Genomic DNA, 16,985 nt, shown 5'->3' on the forward strand with positions numbered 1-16,985 from the left:
TGTGTGTACACAATCTGTGAACAATTGTTCTTAATTACACAGATTGTGTATGGACAGTATTAGCAATGCGTGTACTCATGTTGCAGGCTTTGTGTGTTTTCAGTGTTAGCGACTGACTAGTCTCGCTTTGCAGCCCTGCGGTGGAGGAAGGTCTGGCTAGTGCACACAGCATTCCGGGATGGGAAAAAAAACGTGGTCTGGTTTATTGGCATTTCTTTAAACCAATCACAATTGTCTTGGGCGGTGGTAGGCATCGGGAAAAGCAGCGGTGCCGCTGCAAAATAGCCTCTGGAAGGAACTTGTTTTGGTGAAACGTGTACTTTCAAAAGTTGTTTTAGTCGTGCAACAGAAAACTCAGATTGGAGAAATAGTTAGCTGTCTGGATTTACCTTGCAGAGATCTGAGAAAAGGTTAACCATATAGTCCTCATAAATCGACCGGGGTATAAAATTCCAACACAAAGGTAGCCCAAGGCAACAGATATCCGGCCTAAATGAGTGATATCCGGCGGAATTTCAGTCGGCAACGGAGCAATCCCGGAAGTGGAACGTCAAGGATATAGACTAGCCACTGACTCTCTGTGAGCTACAAAGGCATGAGCTCTACAAACTGAGGGCCTTTGTTGGATGACTAAAAAAAGTTAGCACACTGGGTACCAGATAATCTTTGCTCTATCTCTGTGGAATAGGCAACAATAATTATTCAGTCTTTGAGAAATACTATTCTCTGAGAAGGGGTAGATCAAAACTCAGTCTGGCTCTTTCCCAAACTACTTTCTCTCCACCTACAGATTGTCACTCTGCATGAAGCCACACTCGCAGCAGTGAAGGACACTCCGGATTAAGGTTAGGGGTAAAAATAAACAGGTAAATTAAGGGACACACTCACAACTCTTACCCATAAGCAGGGAACAGGATATGCCACTGTGGATTCTGATAGACGCTTTGCTCATTAAGCTGTTAAGTGCTGTTCCTCTATGTGTAACGCACCCAAAACAATGAGCATGTGCAAATGGTACTTCCTTAGAGGAAGAGATGATACACACACTTGCTGACAAGTTATTCAGCATGTGTGTGTATCATTTCTAACTTTCAAATAATTTCATATGAGGAATTTTAGTTTATCCACAGCTGAATCTGAGAGGAACGTAAAATCAGTAATGATACACTGACAAAGAGATCAATTCAAATTAAACCACATTAATACATCAAATCCACTAAAGATTATGTTAAAGGGTGAAGATAAAAGTCAATCATTCATCAATTTCAATGATCAATTTAAATGGTTGAACATACTAAGGCGTGACGCTAGTTAAAATACAGCAGGTAACGTTAGCCTACTGTTAGCTAGTAACGTTATTTATCTTAAACACGGTTAAAATGCTGACAGCTAAACGGTGTAAAGTGTGACTGTATTTCACTGGAAAGGATTCCAACACTGTACAACAGTCTGCAGCTAAAGACACAGAGGAGACTAGCAGCACTTTTGGCAGCATGTACACTGCTGGGACTGTGAGTGTTGCGTTTGTGTCTTGCTCTGTAAGCTTGTGTTGCGTTCCATGTTGTAAAATGCCCTTTCAGCCATCTAGTTTCTTCTTTTTGTTGTTAAACAGCAAACAACTGGTGAAAAAAGTTGTTGTTATAAATTATTGTTATTACAATTACATTTAACCATATGGCCTTAGCAATAAACAAGCCTTTCTTTCATTTTTTATTTATTTTTTTGTTATTTAAGATAACTGTTTTGCACAGTTTATATAAACAAAGGAATGTTTTTCAGTCATTTAATTCTGTTAAAAAAAAATTGTGAATCATATCGAATTTGGAACTTGGAAAAACTGACCTCTATTTGGCCCTAGAGGTGAAACCCCATCCCCCCACTACTGACCACCTGTCAGTCTTCACCCATGGTCGGAGTCCACTGCCTGGTCTCCATGGCATTGGTTTCCAATGTCGCGGCTCCGGGACGCCACCACCTGTCATGACCTAAGGGTACACTGACTGTAACTGATAGTGTAAAATTTAGGGAATCAATCTTGGATGATTTAGCAGTGTTAAGCCTGTAGCATTGTTTGTTGCCTTTTTATTTGGATAGGACATCTTAGAATTGAAAGGGGAGAGAGAAGGGGAATGACATGCAGCAAGGGGCTGCAGGTTGGAGTCGAACCCGCGGCTGCTGCGTCGAGGAGTAAACCCTCTATATATGGACGCCCGCTTTACCAGGTGAGCTAACCAGGCACCCGCCTGTAACATTTGAGAGATAGAGACATGACTTTCCAGCCGTAGACTAATCCTCTTTAGATTAGGGGCCTGGGTGTAACAAGGGATATTGACAAGCTTTTGACCCTTGCCTGGGCCAATTTACTTGGAGCTGTGCTCAAAGTTCAGACTCAGGTCATTGCCATCAACAAGAAATCTAGCTGTACTAAAAAGAAAAAAAGAAAATAGCTACTTTTTTCAAATAAAACTCGAATGTAGGACTTGCCATGTCATGAAAAGAATACAATTATTACATTATTTCTTAGAATTAAGTGTTTTGCACCAGGTTGAGGGAGGCTTTTTGGGGAAAACTGTCCGGATTTATTCAAAAGACAAACCAAAATAGAAGAAAAGGGACATTGAACACTGAACTACAGTATTTACTCCAGTGAAAAAAAGATGAGTCAGTCAGATTATTAAATTATTACATCTCATGTGGTCAACTTTAAAAGATGAGTCAGAACAGTAGTGTTTCTGCTTGAGTTTGGTACTTCCACAGTAGAAATACACAGTACTTAAAAATGCATGTATACAAGCATGTATATAAGAACTGCTTGATGTTTAAGCGTGGTGATGTCGGACAGTGATTCCAAAACTAGTTGTCAGGATCCCTATAAGGGGTCACAGGACAAATCTCAGGGGGTTGTGAGATAATCACCAGGGAAAGGATCAGAAAAAAAAGTCTGCTAAAGAAGATATGATTATTTGATATGATTGTTTTTACTGGGGAAATGTATCTCTTTAGGCCTCTAAAAATAAGGTTTAAAATGAAAGTAGATAATGGTTCATTTTAAGAGGTCACAAACCAAAATGTTTGGGAACCACTGATGTAGGATGCTATCATCTTCATGGACATAATGCAATACACCATGGATATTACTCATGACTGTAAAAAAAAAAAAAGTGAAAAGAATGGTAGACAGAACAGGGCAGCAATCAAATAAAAGTGTTTAGCCTGACAAAACTCACGAAACAAATGTAAGCTTAAAGAATGTGTACGTTTTTTGTAATGATTTCTAACATTTTAGTAATTATTTCTGTTCTGACATTTTTATAAATCTTAGGGGTTGCGAGAGACTTTATTCTATGGAGGCATTAACACTGTTAAAAAACACATTCATTTCTTGTATACAACCTTCAAAAACTCAGTTATTGTAGTTGGCGATGGAAGTGGGCAGGGTGCGATTTGACAGGGGGGGGGGACGACAAAATGTATGCTACTAACCAAAAGAACACAGGCCCTATATTATATACCTAAAATATAAGTAAGTTAAACTAAGCAAAGCGCTGTAACATGAACACATAGTGCCATAGAACGATAAAACCAGCGGCAGTTGTTTAGCTGCCAGTAGTTGGCTGTGAGCCGGGTACAGGCACCGCCTGATGACGGACCTTTCAGGGGCCATGCCATGGAGTTTAGCCAGAAAAAGTGAGCGTCATGTGCCGATGACAGTTAAGTTTAGGCACCAAAACATAGTTAAATTAACTTTAGGAAAAATATTGTGGTTAAAACACTTCCAAGGAACGAACAAGCGTTTCCTGGATGAAAATATTTTGTTTTGCCGCGAAGTGAACTCTGCTCTCCGGCTTAAAAGCGCTGTGTTTTATGTTGAACCACGTTGTGCTGGCCGAGTGGCACTATATCCGGGGTATTGAAAGGAGGATTTCATTCTTGCATGATTTGTTTTGCATGATCAACCCCCCCCCCTCCCCCTCCCCCCCTCTGCTTTTTTCACAAATTGCACCCTGGAGGTGGGAAACAGTGTCAGTCTATGAACAGCACAGGGTCTCTCAGCCATTCCTCCAGGGACAGCTCTGTGACCTTTTCACATGCAATGTGTGTGGTAGCACAAGTAACACAACTTGTTCTGGCAGAACTCTGTGATGCCCTCTAGGCTGGACACCAGCATGTGGTCTATGTGTCACACGCACACACAGACACACACACACTCACACTCACACGCACGCACGCACGCACGCACGCACACACACACACACACACACACACACACACACACACACACAGACGCAGTGTCCCCACGATCTTCGGCTGACTGACACACCCTGTGACCTTACACAACAACAGTGTTGAGCAGAGTTATGAAACAACTAGGGATCAATCTGAAATCCTCTTTTTATCCCAGAGACTCTGTCAGTCTCTAGATAAACAGCGGTGTCATTAAAGGGTTTGACACATAGCTAGACCACATAGAGTAACCTCTTGATAACCTCTATAATAAGCTTAGAAACATTGTTTACAAGCTTTCTCTACACTTTGAGGACACAGACACACAAATCCATTTGTTTCTGAATCATGTTATTGAATGTTTTTAGAGGGACAAATGTTTTCATGTCTTTCTGTCTTACTGTAAATTAAAAAAATAAAAATGAGTTGGATTAATGGCAGTAACATTTCCTCACTGCATTGAACCACAATGTAATGTACTGTATTTCAAGTCATTTATTTTGGGCCCATTTGTATTGAGTCTTTTTTTCTTTTTTATCTTGTGTATACATTTTAAATAAAATGTTTTAAATTGCTTTTAGATGTTCTAATGCAGATTTTCACCTTTATCCAAAGCACTTTGAATTGCCTCTGTGTTTGAAAGGTGCCATACAAATAAACTTCCTTTCCGCACATATATGCATATATCTGCTCATCATCAACAAGTAATAAAAAAAAGACACCTTGTTATAAAATTTCATTTTCTGATAGATTATTGTGGTCCCTTAAATATATAATGAGTTTTAGAATATAAGTAGGTTAAGAAACTTTGTGGATGGATAGGCGGACATTTGTTGATATCTTTATTTGTATGTAAATGTTGTCTCTAGTCAATCATTGACGTTGAGAAAAGCAGCCTTGTATTTACAGCAGGCTTGCTACAGGAGCTTAAAACACTGAGCTCAGACAGGCCTGCCTTCAAGCAGATGATGCAATTTATCAGCTAAAGCCTGGTTCACACGGGACGATTTTAAAATTGTCGGCCGATTTTCCAATCCTGAGAGGATCACGGGTCTAACAGTTTTGGTCGTATAGTGTGTGGTGCGCAGCACACGGCAAACTCAACACATCACACACGAACCGATTTGACTCCCGAGCATTCCCAGGTCAGACGGGAAATCTCGCAAAATCCCTCGAGATCAAACGTGACTTCAGAGTAAACAATCATGGCAGACGAAGAGGATGCAGTGGCGATAGTTTGTAGTTTGTTTTTAACCGAAAAAAAAACGTTATCAAAAGGAAAGGCGATGGTCAAAGAAGTGGAGACAACGCGAGCATGGACTATACTTGCTATGCTTATCTCCGACGTCCACCGGACTTTCTGGTGCGCCATGCCGCCGGCTGTTTTGATTTTGTTTCCCGGTGCTTTCCTCGCCGCCTCGTCACCTCGCTTTCTGATTGGCTACACGCCACAGTCCACAGGCTGCGTGCTCGTTTGTCCCCGGGGGACACCACACACGAGGAGAAATCGGGCCAAAAAAATCCAACATGTTGGATATCCCCGATTTGAGATGGGAGCGGTCCCGACGTCCTTCCGAGCAGACGAGAGCAGTCTTAACACACCACACATGGCAGGAATATCTGATCAGATTATTTTACGATAATCGGAGCATCCTTAAGGTTGTTGGAAGGGGTGAATCGGGGCTAAAATCGGCCTAATTATCCTGCCGTGTGAACCAGGCTTAAGACATGTGATGTAGACTTCCATTCAACAGTCCATAACGTTTTCAGCCCAAATAAGAGGCTCCAGATTTGGGCTATTGTGAAAGACATAGAGGTGTTTCTAAGGTTTTTTTTGGGAGGGGGGGGCATTTTGGGCCTTTATTTGTATACGACAGCTGAAGACATGAAGGTGGGGAGAGAGGGGGGAATGACATGCAGCAAAGGGCCGTAGGTCGGAGTTGAACCCGCGGCCGCTGAGTCGAGGAGTACACCTCTGTATATGGGCGCACCCTCTACAAGGTGAGCTACCCAGGTGTCCCTCTAAGTGGGTTCTGATGAGTGTTGAGTGTTTATTAAAAGTATTTTAAAGTCAATACAATATACAGTAGATTTAGTGAAACATAAGTAGCTTAATACACAGTTTGTGGCTTTTGGGAAGCAATGCTGTCACGCATCATTGGCACACAACTATGTCATGTTTGATCTGTACCCTTTCTATTATCTACTGCACTTGCTGATGCTGATGATAATATGGAAAGTCGTTTTGAACTTGAGTTCTGCTCCAGGGGTTAAACCTTTTCTATCTGCCACTGCCTTTTATCAAAATTAACCTGGAACTATTCATTCAAATCTCTCATTTTTGCCCTGCAATTTAATCTGCTTGATTACATTTTTACTTCTTTTTATCCTCCGTTTCATTTTACTAATTAAAATCCCATCTTTATATCTCTTTATCACCTTGTGTTTTTTAATATCTTGTCTTAGTGACTTTTTCTGTTTAATGTCAGTTTGAATCACCCCATTGTTGAAAGTTGCTATACAAATAAACCAGCCTTGCCTCTGCACTTTATGGTTAAACTCCACCAAGGACATTATCTGTGCCTCCAGAAAAACTCATGAGTTTGTGTCACTAAGATGCCTGCAGTCGTAGGCTGTGGTTGTACTGAACTAACTGTGAGGTATGGTGGTAAAATGAAAATGAGCATGCATACTCAGAATGCATTTGGGATAAAGGTTAAAAAAATCTTTAACACTGACAACTGACTTACTGTTTGCTTTTAAGGTCCATTTGTAGAAAAACAGACTTCCAAATCCTGGCATTTTTCTTCCTCGCATTATACCTGTGGGATATGAATAAGTCATTAGAGGAAAGTCTTTATTTCACCAACTAGCTACATGTAAAACTCAGGTTACTTCCCAACTCAAAGAGGAAGGTGAGGGGGTAGTTTAGTCCCATAAGAGGGGCCGTTTAATATGTTGCTGTTGCCATGAAATATTTCTTTTGCTTAGTGTGTGAAGTCAGCGAACAAAAGGCGCAGAGCACACAGCACTCGGTAACTTGAACAGGAATTCAATCTTTTAATGCATTTCCACTGTACTGTATATACTGGGGCAGTATGGTAGGTCAATATAGAACTTCCATTGGTATATTGTGGAAAAGGGGATGTAGTATTACTGCAGACCAATTATACTTTACCTTAACGTTCTGCATTTTCTGTGAATAACTGCATCATGAAGTTTAATCAGATTACAAACTGCCCCCATGTTTTTCACTTGTCAGAACTTGGATGGGATGGAACAGGGATGACAGGTCACAAAAATATACAAAGAATTTAAAAAATAAAAAGGTGAAAAAAGAGAAATCTGACTCAGGGATTGGAAGGACAGTCTGGATCTGGTGTAAGCGTTGCGCTGTGGCATGGTGACATCTTGAGTCGGTCCTAAACCGGACTGACAGTGCAGGAGTGGCCTGAAAGGGGGTGAGGGTACAGCTATGAAAGATCTCACAAAAAAATCCTTACTTTACACGCTGTGGGATCTTCAACTGCAGCCTAAAACTGACCAAGAGCAATATAAATTCTACTGCCAGAACAAAAACATGAAATGCCCTCGTTTTCATTTTTGCTCTAACCTCAGCCATCATCACCCCCTCCCTCTTCTCTGCATCTGTCTGTCAGCTGAGCACAAGACAGAACCAGGATCATTATGTGTTGTGGTGACCGGTCCTTGACCCCACAGTGCATTCTGCTGTGCTCTCCTGGGTGTGTCACAGTGGGGGTAGTTAAAGAGCCACCACAACCTCTGACATGTCTGGTGGTGTTTGGTTATATGCACAAAAGCGCATGCATGTGTGTGGGTGTATTTTGGTGTCGGTGTCTGTACGTGGCATACCTTTTAGGTTGTTACTTTTCTACAAGATTGCAAAGCTCTGTAGATTAGCATGTGCCCGCTATAAAGGTATGTACAGCAAAGGGCAAGGTTAACATGCATGTTCAGAGGATCAATGTGTGTGTGTGGGTGGGTGTTTTTGTGCTTTGTGTGGATGCAACTCTGAGTTGATTTACCTTGAGATAGGAAACTCTGAGTTTTTGGTTCCAGGGGTCTGTTTCAGAAAGCAGGTTTAGTGAAAACTCTGAGTTTGTTAACCCTGAGATGATGGAAACTACACTTTGTGTGTGTGTGTGTGTGTGTGTGTGTGTGTGTGTGTGTTCCTGTAGGCTAGCTTCCGCGGTTCGTAGCTCCCAGGGAAATCCGTGACCGAAGATCCTCAAGTTTAGAGTTCATCTTCAGTTCAGAGAGAGGTTCAACTAGCGGTCAGCAGGCTACTGTTAGAGCAGCCTCATTCTCCCTCTCTGCTCTTATTCTCTAATACCAACCCCCCACCCACACTCTTCCTTACTTTAGATACGGCTCTCTATTTTACTCAAATTCTTCCCCGCTCTGTTTCCTCGCAGCTAATCTTTTGCCTTCTGGTTGTGAGGCAATCAGGTGGCAAACTAAGTCTACAAAAACAAGACTTTTTTTTAACTCTTTATTCTAACATTCATATTATTATCTTAGCTTAGATCAAACGAACACTGGAAAAAAAAAAGACTGTTCATGATGATGGAAATGTGCCGATGTGGCTCACAAATAAGGAGATGGATTAAAAACATACATGCAATATGTAATATTAGATGTAATATATATATGTATGTATATGTGTGTGTGTGTGTGTGTGTGTGTGTGTGTGTGTGTGTGTGTGTTAAATATGGCTCTGCAAGAAGTAGCAAAGTGAAAATATGTGCAGGTGTTAGTTACAGGTCCCTCACTGCCTGTTGCAGAAATAGTTTGTTAAATTGAGTTTGTTCATCTCCTCTGATATGCCTTTTTCAGTACATAAGGCAAACAGCTTGTCAGTAAAAGCCAAAGGTTTTGATTTGTGGGCTTGAATTGACTCAACTTTTCAGGTGATTTACCACATCATACAAATGAAGCTAAAAGCTTTTGTTTTGGTTTCATGATTGGAATTTTGATGAGGACATACTGTCCTTTTCTGCTTGACTAGCGCGTGCCGTGAGCCTGATGACCGTTATGGCTGCGAAAATTTAATCAGAAACCCCTTTGTCTCTCATTACAGGAAAACGATGACCTATTTCAGCAGCTGACCTCAAACAAAGTGGTGCCGAGAGTGTTGGGACTCGATTTGAGAGCCTTATTTGTTGGCAGTGTCGTGCAAAGTGGCCGACCTGACCTGACTGACGAGATTAAAACCAAATACAGGAAATCACATTTGAAAGCTGTAAAACATTAAATTCCATTGAGTTGCATGCTGTCTAACACACTTTACTCAATTTCACTTTGTAATGTATTACTAGTCGTAATACTAGCAGAAATAGTATTGTTCTTGTTATAAATCTAAGGCTGACTTTACCCTAAATAGCCCAAGTACCGGTTTTCATGTTTTCGCTTATCCATTTAACAAATATTGAATTATTCTGTTAATGTTAATACAGTCTGTCTGGCAAATACACTGTATAACTAATTGAATTATGTTCAATGACCAGTTTTATTATTTCTAAGCAGTGGTTTCCTGTTTGACCTGACGGTTCAGCTAAAATGCTACTAGCTTTTTTCAGAAACATAGAATGAAGTTAAGGCTTTATTAAGGATGTAGTCCTAAAATTTGTCATATGTTGTCAATTGTTGAAACACTTTAATTGACCAGATAATTTAACGTGCATATCAAAAAGAAATAATTAACTCCATTTGAATGTTTAGCTTTTGGAGATTAATTATCAATTTCCTGATATTTTACGAATCATCTGGCCTTTTTTGTGTGGAAAACAAATGAACTTCTTCGATTAGATTCATCCCCAACTTTATGGTTGAAGATAAAACTCCCCAGTGGAAGAACAACCCTAATAAGCAACTGCTACAGTACTAAAGTGGACTGTTGTTGTTTCGGCTTCATCAAATCACAATCCATTGTCACAGCAAGCTTTGCCATAATATACAGTGCATGTTTGCTTGCTGTGCTCACACCTCAACCCCTCACCCCCCCATGCCTGTCTGCTCTGATGTGACCCAGCTTGTTAGGCCAGCCCATTGGCTTTGATCCAAGAGGGATAATGCCAGATTGAAAGGGTTATAGGCAGGGTAAGAGTTTACCACATGATGCAGCCAGGACGTGACACAGGACAAAACAAACCAGTCACACATTATTGGCTAAGTTAAGCAGAGAGGCTTTAACTCTCAATATGTTGCTGTCGGACTAGTTGGTAAGAATATAAAGAGATTATACACCGTAAAAAGAGGCTTTACTGTAGTCCACAACATATTATGGCCCATGAAGAATATGTCTATCACATAACTTATATACACTAGTTAATGTAAGTTAATATAAAACAATATTAAATAATGTTTCTGCTGATAATGGTTTGTTTTAGTTTTTTATCATTTTATTCTGCGTAATTCTGTAATTTCCTTGTTCATAAATAGCATTCACCATTTAAAATCAGGGAACTGATGGCTTACTTTAAATACAAAATATGGTACTTAATGATGAAGTTAGTGTGGAGTAGAGGTTAAGTGGTTGGTAGATGAAATAATAAAAAGCATTTCAATTCAAAATGTGTGTGTGTGTGTGTATATATATATATATATATATATATATATATTTGATGCTTAAGTTTTCAAACAGCACACTCATACAAAAACATTAAATTAGTGTATCCATAGGGATTTATAAGAAGTTATTAGAAGGAGTGACTCTAAGCAGAGGCAGCTTTTTGCATAGTTGGACCAAACTATGGGCTCAGCAATGGCACCTGGTGATGAAACCATCTTATCAGAACACAAGCTCTGCTGCCTCTGCTCTTTGGCTCCCGCCACGATATCGTATTGCTGAGTCTCACTTTGCATGAGAAATCGAAGCGGAATCCCGTTCTTTATGGCAGCTGCCCACGACCTTTGTCAACCCAGCGAATTAACCTAGAGGCATATCAGCAACGCTGGCCCTTTTCTCCTAGAGCCTGTCCTATTAACTGAGTGAGAAGCACAGTGCGGGTCACACTTAAGTAACCTTATCTTGTAATTGGGTTCAAGGTTAAGTGACCCTGGAGCACGGAGGTCCGGAGGTTAAGGTCACAATGTCAGGCAGAAGGGGGAGCTTTTAATCACTGATGGGGCTGGAAATCAAGGCCCGGGCTTCTGATATCTGGCTAGGCCGGATCCGCCCACCCCCATCACCTCCAGCCTCATCCACATCCCACATGAAGCTGTCTGTGTAGGCTGGAACAAGGTGGGGGTTAGGGGGGTCGTATGGAGTAGTTGCCAGGCAACCCATATTCAAGCCAAGGTCTTGCAAGCTTTTAACCTCAGCATAAATCGATGTAGACGGCAATTGGGCTAATATTCATCGAGCAGATGGGAAAATTAGGCGCAAGTCTGCCTGCTGGAGATAGAGGAGAGACACTCTGTTGGTCAACGGTCATAGCATCACTCAGACTCCTCTAATTGAATGTGTGCACAGCGGGGGGAAAGCTCTTAATATTGGGGAAAGGATGGCAGGGAAATAGCTGTGACAAGCTTTTTAATGAAGCAACATCTCGTCGGCCTGTGACACTTTCTTCCTCACCTGCAATATCCTTTTCATCATACATAACACTTTCTCTATCATCACTTACCCTGTATTTTTTTCATCTCCCTCTTTCCTGCCTTTATAGCCTATCATCTTTCTTCTTCCTTATTTATTCTCTTTCTTCCTTTGCTGAATCACATCTTTTTTAAATGATTATTCCATTTATTGTGACATATCCAAATGGTTTCTTGGTAGAAATGCATAAACTGCTCTTTAACAATATATACACACACCAGCAAGAATTAGCAACAATGGTGGAATGCATGATCTTATGTATTGTAAAACAAAAATGGTGTTAGGTGTTGCAGTGGCTAAATGTTGCTAATTTGTGTGTGATTACCAGTGAATAAAAACATGCATGATCCATAGTTTCACATTTCTCAGGTTATTGTTGAGTAAAAATAATCGGAAGATCTCATGAAAAGAGCAATCTTTTAATTTTTCACAACTGCCGTCCCCCCCTTTTTCCCTCTCTCCCTCCCTGTCTTTTAGAGCAGGAGATGGATGACCACTGGTGGAGGGGTTCAGGCAGCATGACCCATAGACCTATCCATTGCCAAGGGCGAGGAAATAGCCCAGATTAAAGAGCTTGTAAATAATGGCCTATAAACATCTGCCTGTTAGCCCGGCCAATCCATCTCAGTCTCCCATCTGGTCCTCTCTTTCTCTCGCACTCTCCCGCTTTTGATTTCCTCATTGCGAACGGTCCACAGGGCAAATGCATCATCAGACCAAAGTCAGTCATATTCCAACACAAACAAACACAGCGATTGACCCTCGGGTCGTGTACAGTTCAAATCCCCACCAGTCACTGAACCCATGACTCAACCAAAAGACAACAAAGGAAAGCATTAGCTTTGTTTTCTTTCCTTGGGCTTTCTTCCATTTATTAGAGCCTCGTGTATATTGCTTTGTTAGATTAGCATAAAGCAAAAGTGAGTGCGTGTATGTATTTATGTACAACTACAGTCATGAATTTCCCTAATTATTTTTACATGATTACAGTTGTTTTACAGTCCACCCTCCTCTAAGTCGAACCTTAACTGGGGCTCTTGTTAGCAGGGCTTCATCAGAACTCCTCCCTAATTAGTCATTAGGCATTGTTAATGTTGGGCTCCCAACATCTGCTCCAAGGACTGGCCACTTGCACTCTCTCAGATCTCCTGTGAAAAGACCCCTGGCTATTAACCACCTCAGTCATGGCCTGACTGCAGGTGGTAAATTAGACCAAACAAAGGGCCGATTGCAGGCAGACCGAGGCTGTGTTCTCGCCATCAAGCCTCATGTACGGTAAATGCTTTGGCTTTTATGTCACATCCGAGATTCAAACAGCTTCACTGATGATTGATGGCTCAGGCAAAGTTAAGGGATCACCAAAGTTCTTACCGAGGGGAACATTGAGCGATATTTCACTCTGGAACTAAGTAGTCGTCCAACCTACATTTTTACCCGCTAGCATGGCAAGAAATGTTGCTTAACGGAGCTTTGAGTGCACATGTTTTTATTGTCTCAGAATCTTCATCCATAAAAATACAAAGCTGTAGATTAATGGTAAGTATGTGTGATGAAATTTACATACAAAGTAAAAATCTATCTATCCTGTCTTCATGTGTATGCTCATACCTTATGCAGTTATGTGCTTACCTTGACAAAGCAGCTCCTTAGGTGTCTGACGGGAGTGGTTTGGAAGTAATTGTTATCAGCAACGCATGCGAAATTGAAAATGAGTGAAATGCAAGCTCAGAGAATCATAAAATAATGTATTGATCCCATTGAACTTCTTAATTGTTAAACTAGCAATCTTGTCCTTTTTGTAATAGCTCAGCAGACCACTAACGTGTGACTTGGTGTTACAGTATGTCATGTAGACCAAGCATCAACTTGTTATTAGATCTTTGAAAAAAAACAACAACTTTGAATCAAGACCAAAGTCAGCCCTAGGTAAAAACAACACTTGGGGCTGTGTTAGTGGTGATGTGTTGCTTCGAGTACTGGTGAAATCAGAAATATGATCCAGAAAGCACACTTTAATGAACAGATCTGTGAATTTCAAGGCTTCTCATATGACAAAACACTGCACAGCGGTTTATAATACTATGAGACAGGATCTTACAACTCTGAAACATTATCATGGCGGCAATTATTTTATCTTTCGATGTTCCAATCACAAATTAAATAGTAGAAATATGATGTTCACATTACAGTAATCCAGCAGGAATGTGCACTTGCACGTTTTTTGTTGGCCAATGCAGTGCCTTGCTGAATGACGTGTTGCTGCAGAAGTTGAGCCAGAGCACACAGACCCAAAGTCGGTCTGAACGGGACCTGTGACTTGCACATTATACCGAATTTTAGTTGGCTACTTACCAAAAACAGCGATCATTTGACAAAAGAAATCAATAAAAAATGATTTTACTACAACTTAAAGTAACTTTCAAGCTTCTGCCAAAAAATAGTTTAACAGACAACAAACCAGAAACGTTTATAGCTATGATCTGGGCTACACTGTGGCTCTGACCAGCATTTAAACATATTGCATATTGAGTAAATAACACTGGTAAAAGGTATTAAAAAGCCGTGTCATTCACCAGATTACACTGAGTGTAGCCTACTATGGTAATGAGAGAATGCTCTCAATAGTGGGGGAAATATAAGAACTCCGTTCATGATTTTGAAACTCCAACAACACCGTTTGCACATCAAAAGTGGATCTACAGTAGATATAAAAAAACGCCGGCCTGTTTAGTGAAACATTTCATTCATGACTGGACTGAAATGATGAATTTTAGTTCCAAACAAAGTTTCACAAACACTCTTTTGCAAAGTAGTGTGTTCAGAGATGGCAGTCAGTCATTCTACTCAGTGACACTCAATGTCACAATAGACCGCACACACGAGCCGCAAGAAGACTTATAAGTTTGAATGAGAGGCAGGTGGGTAGATTTTCCAGGCAGGTGAGCTGAAACTAAAGCTTCATGATCTCACATCACTGAGAGGGACACTGGCCTTCACTTCTTAAATGAGCCCTCTAACCTCACACTGTCAAAATGACTGATATATCATCTTAGCGCTGGATCTCACTCAAGGTAATGTGTCCAATGATCGCACCTTATGTGTCTTGCTTTTATGCATCTCAAAATTGCACCACATTCTTCTCTAGATTGTTTAACTTTTTTAAAAGTCATCACATTTTTCATTCTGAAACCTTTTCCCACAAAATCACCATTTCCTCACTTCCCTTTTTAAGTCACGCATCAGCCTCAATTTATGAGCTGCCATTTTTGACCTAGTAAGTGACCCCACACCTTAAATACATTCCAATGGAGCCAACACATTTATATGGTAGATAAATCATTGCTTACGGTACCAAATGCTGGTGGTGTGCAAGGTCAAAGTTGTGGAAGGGGATAAAAATGAAATCCCAGAGACAGTGGGTTGAGCTGAGTGCCTATGAGTTGGTGCTTACACACAATTTAAATAGAGATTTGAGACACCCATTGTTAGTATGCAGTTATCTAAACCAGGTGCATATGGAGCAGGTCTTGATCAGTATCCTCTTATATGATTGACTATAGTATCTATCATTTGTCCATGAGCAGGGAAATATCTTGACTCAACAAATTTTAGTCCTTTGAAGAAATTTCTCCTGCCAAGTCTTCTTCCAGTCTCCAGTGTTGAGTAAGTAGAGCTACAGTCGCACTAGTCTCGCTTTGCCAGACCATCCACACGCTGCAGAGCGGAGGAGGGTTTGGTTAGTCCTCAAAGCATTCCGGGATGGGAGAAAAACATACTCTGGTTTATTGGCATTTCTTTAAACCAATCACAATCGCCATGGGTGGCGCTAAGCTCCGCATGGAGGAAACAGACATTGGCGAAAATTAGGGATGTCCCTAATCAGGTATCAGGTTTTTTTGCCCTCGAGTCCGAGTCCGAGTCATTTGATTTTGAGTATCTACCGATACCGAGTCCCGATCCGATACTTCTATAAAATATAAAAAAAGAATATAGAAGAGCGAAAAAACAGATCCAAGATGTTCCTTATTTTTTATTTAATTCACCTTATTTTAACATTCAACAACTCTGTTAACAAACAGAGCACTTCTGTTACATATCTCACAGTTTGCTATGGCAATGTTGTTGTCATCAACTTTATAATACCTCCAGACCACAGACATACTCGCGCTTTCCGCTTCAAGCTGCTTCCGTGTTCTACTTTGCTGGCATTTAACCAATAGCGTCTCTGCAACAAACTGATGTCATGCCGCACGTGTTGCTGTTTCTGTGTGGAGTCAAAAGGGTCTAACTCTGGGCCACCGCATAACTATAGATGTGTTAAAAAATAATGAGAATATATATACATATATATGCGAGTCCTGATCGGGAGGTAACGTCCGATTCCGATCGAGTCTGAAACCACGTGATCGGGCCCGATTTCCGATCACGTGATCGGATCTGGACATCCCTAGCGAAAATACATGCATCCGGTGGAATTTCCTGCGGCACTGGAGCAATTCCGGAAGTGGAATGTCAAGGATATAGACTACAGTCGCACTAGTCTGGCTCAACGAAAATTAATTTCCAGGATAAGCGCCACCGGTTGTACCGCCGATGTGTGTTACTGCTGTCTAACTCCGTTCTCTTTGGGAAACCTCAACAACTTGGAGCTAGCAAGCTACACCCTGAGTCGCACATAACTAACATGTTAATGAACCTAGCACTCTTAGGCCTGTTCATACTAAAGACAAATATAGCTGTACTCCTCATATTAGCAGCAGTAATGATACTTGTGCAAAACAGATACTTCCTTAATAAATTCGCTTGGCTGGACGGGAAGGGGAGATAAAACTGGCACTTTTGTGAGGACCAATATGAGTTTCAGACCTTGAGGTCTTTTGAACAAAAGTAGGAAATACTGGCCTGTCCTTGCTCTTTCAAAGAGTTGTTTGAGGGCTACAGCTTGTTGTTATGGTTCAAATTAAATTTTGTTTAAGGGTTGCGGTAACGCACATAGTTATGATGGTAAAGGTTAAGGTTGTGGGCTAGTGAATGAATCATACTAAGAAGGGGGACTCACAAGTATAGTAATATCATATCAATAAGGGGGACTCACAAATATAGTAACATTAATGCATGTTTTGAGTTTGTGCACATACGTGTA

General features: G+C 40.8%; 1 long non-coding RNA gene across 1 annotated transcript; it reads left to right on the plus strand.

Moving 5' to 3' along the window:
• The first annotated feature begins 1,872 nt into the window (after positions 1-1,872).
• Positions 1,873-9,477, plus strand: LOC118496063. Its single transcript, XR_004898537.1, has 2 exons — positions 1,873-1,991; positions 9,326-9,477. It is a non-coding gene; the product is annotated as an uncharacterized LOC118496063 (long non-coding RNA).
• Positions 9,478-16,985: the final 7,508 nt, after the last annotated feature.

The sequence above is a fragment of the Sander lucioperca genome, chromosome 10, assembly GCF_008315115.2.
Source record: "Sander lucioperca isolate FBNREF2018 chromosome 10, SLUC_FBN_1.2, whole genome shotgun sequence".
In the NCBI taxonomy this organism is placed as follows: domain Eukaryota; kingdom Metazoa; phylum Chordata; class Actinopteri; order Perciformes; family Percidae; genus Sander; species Sander lucioperca.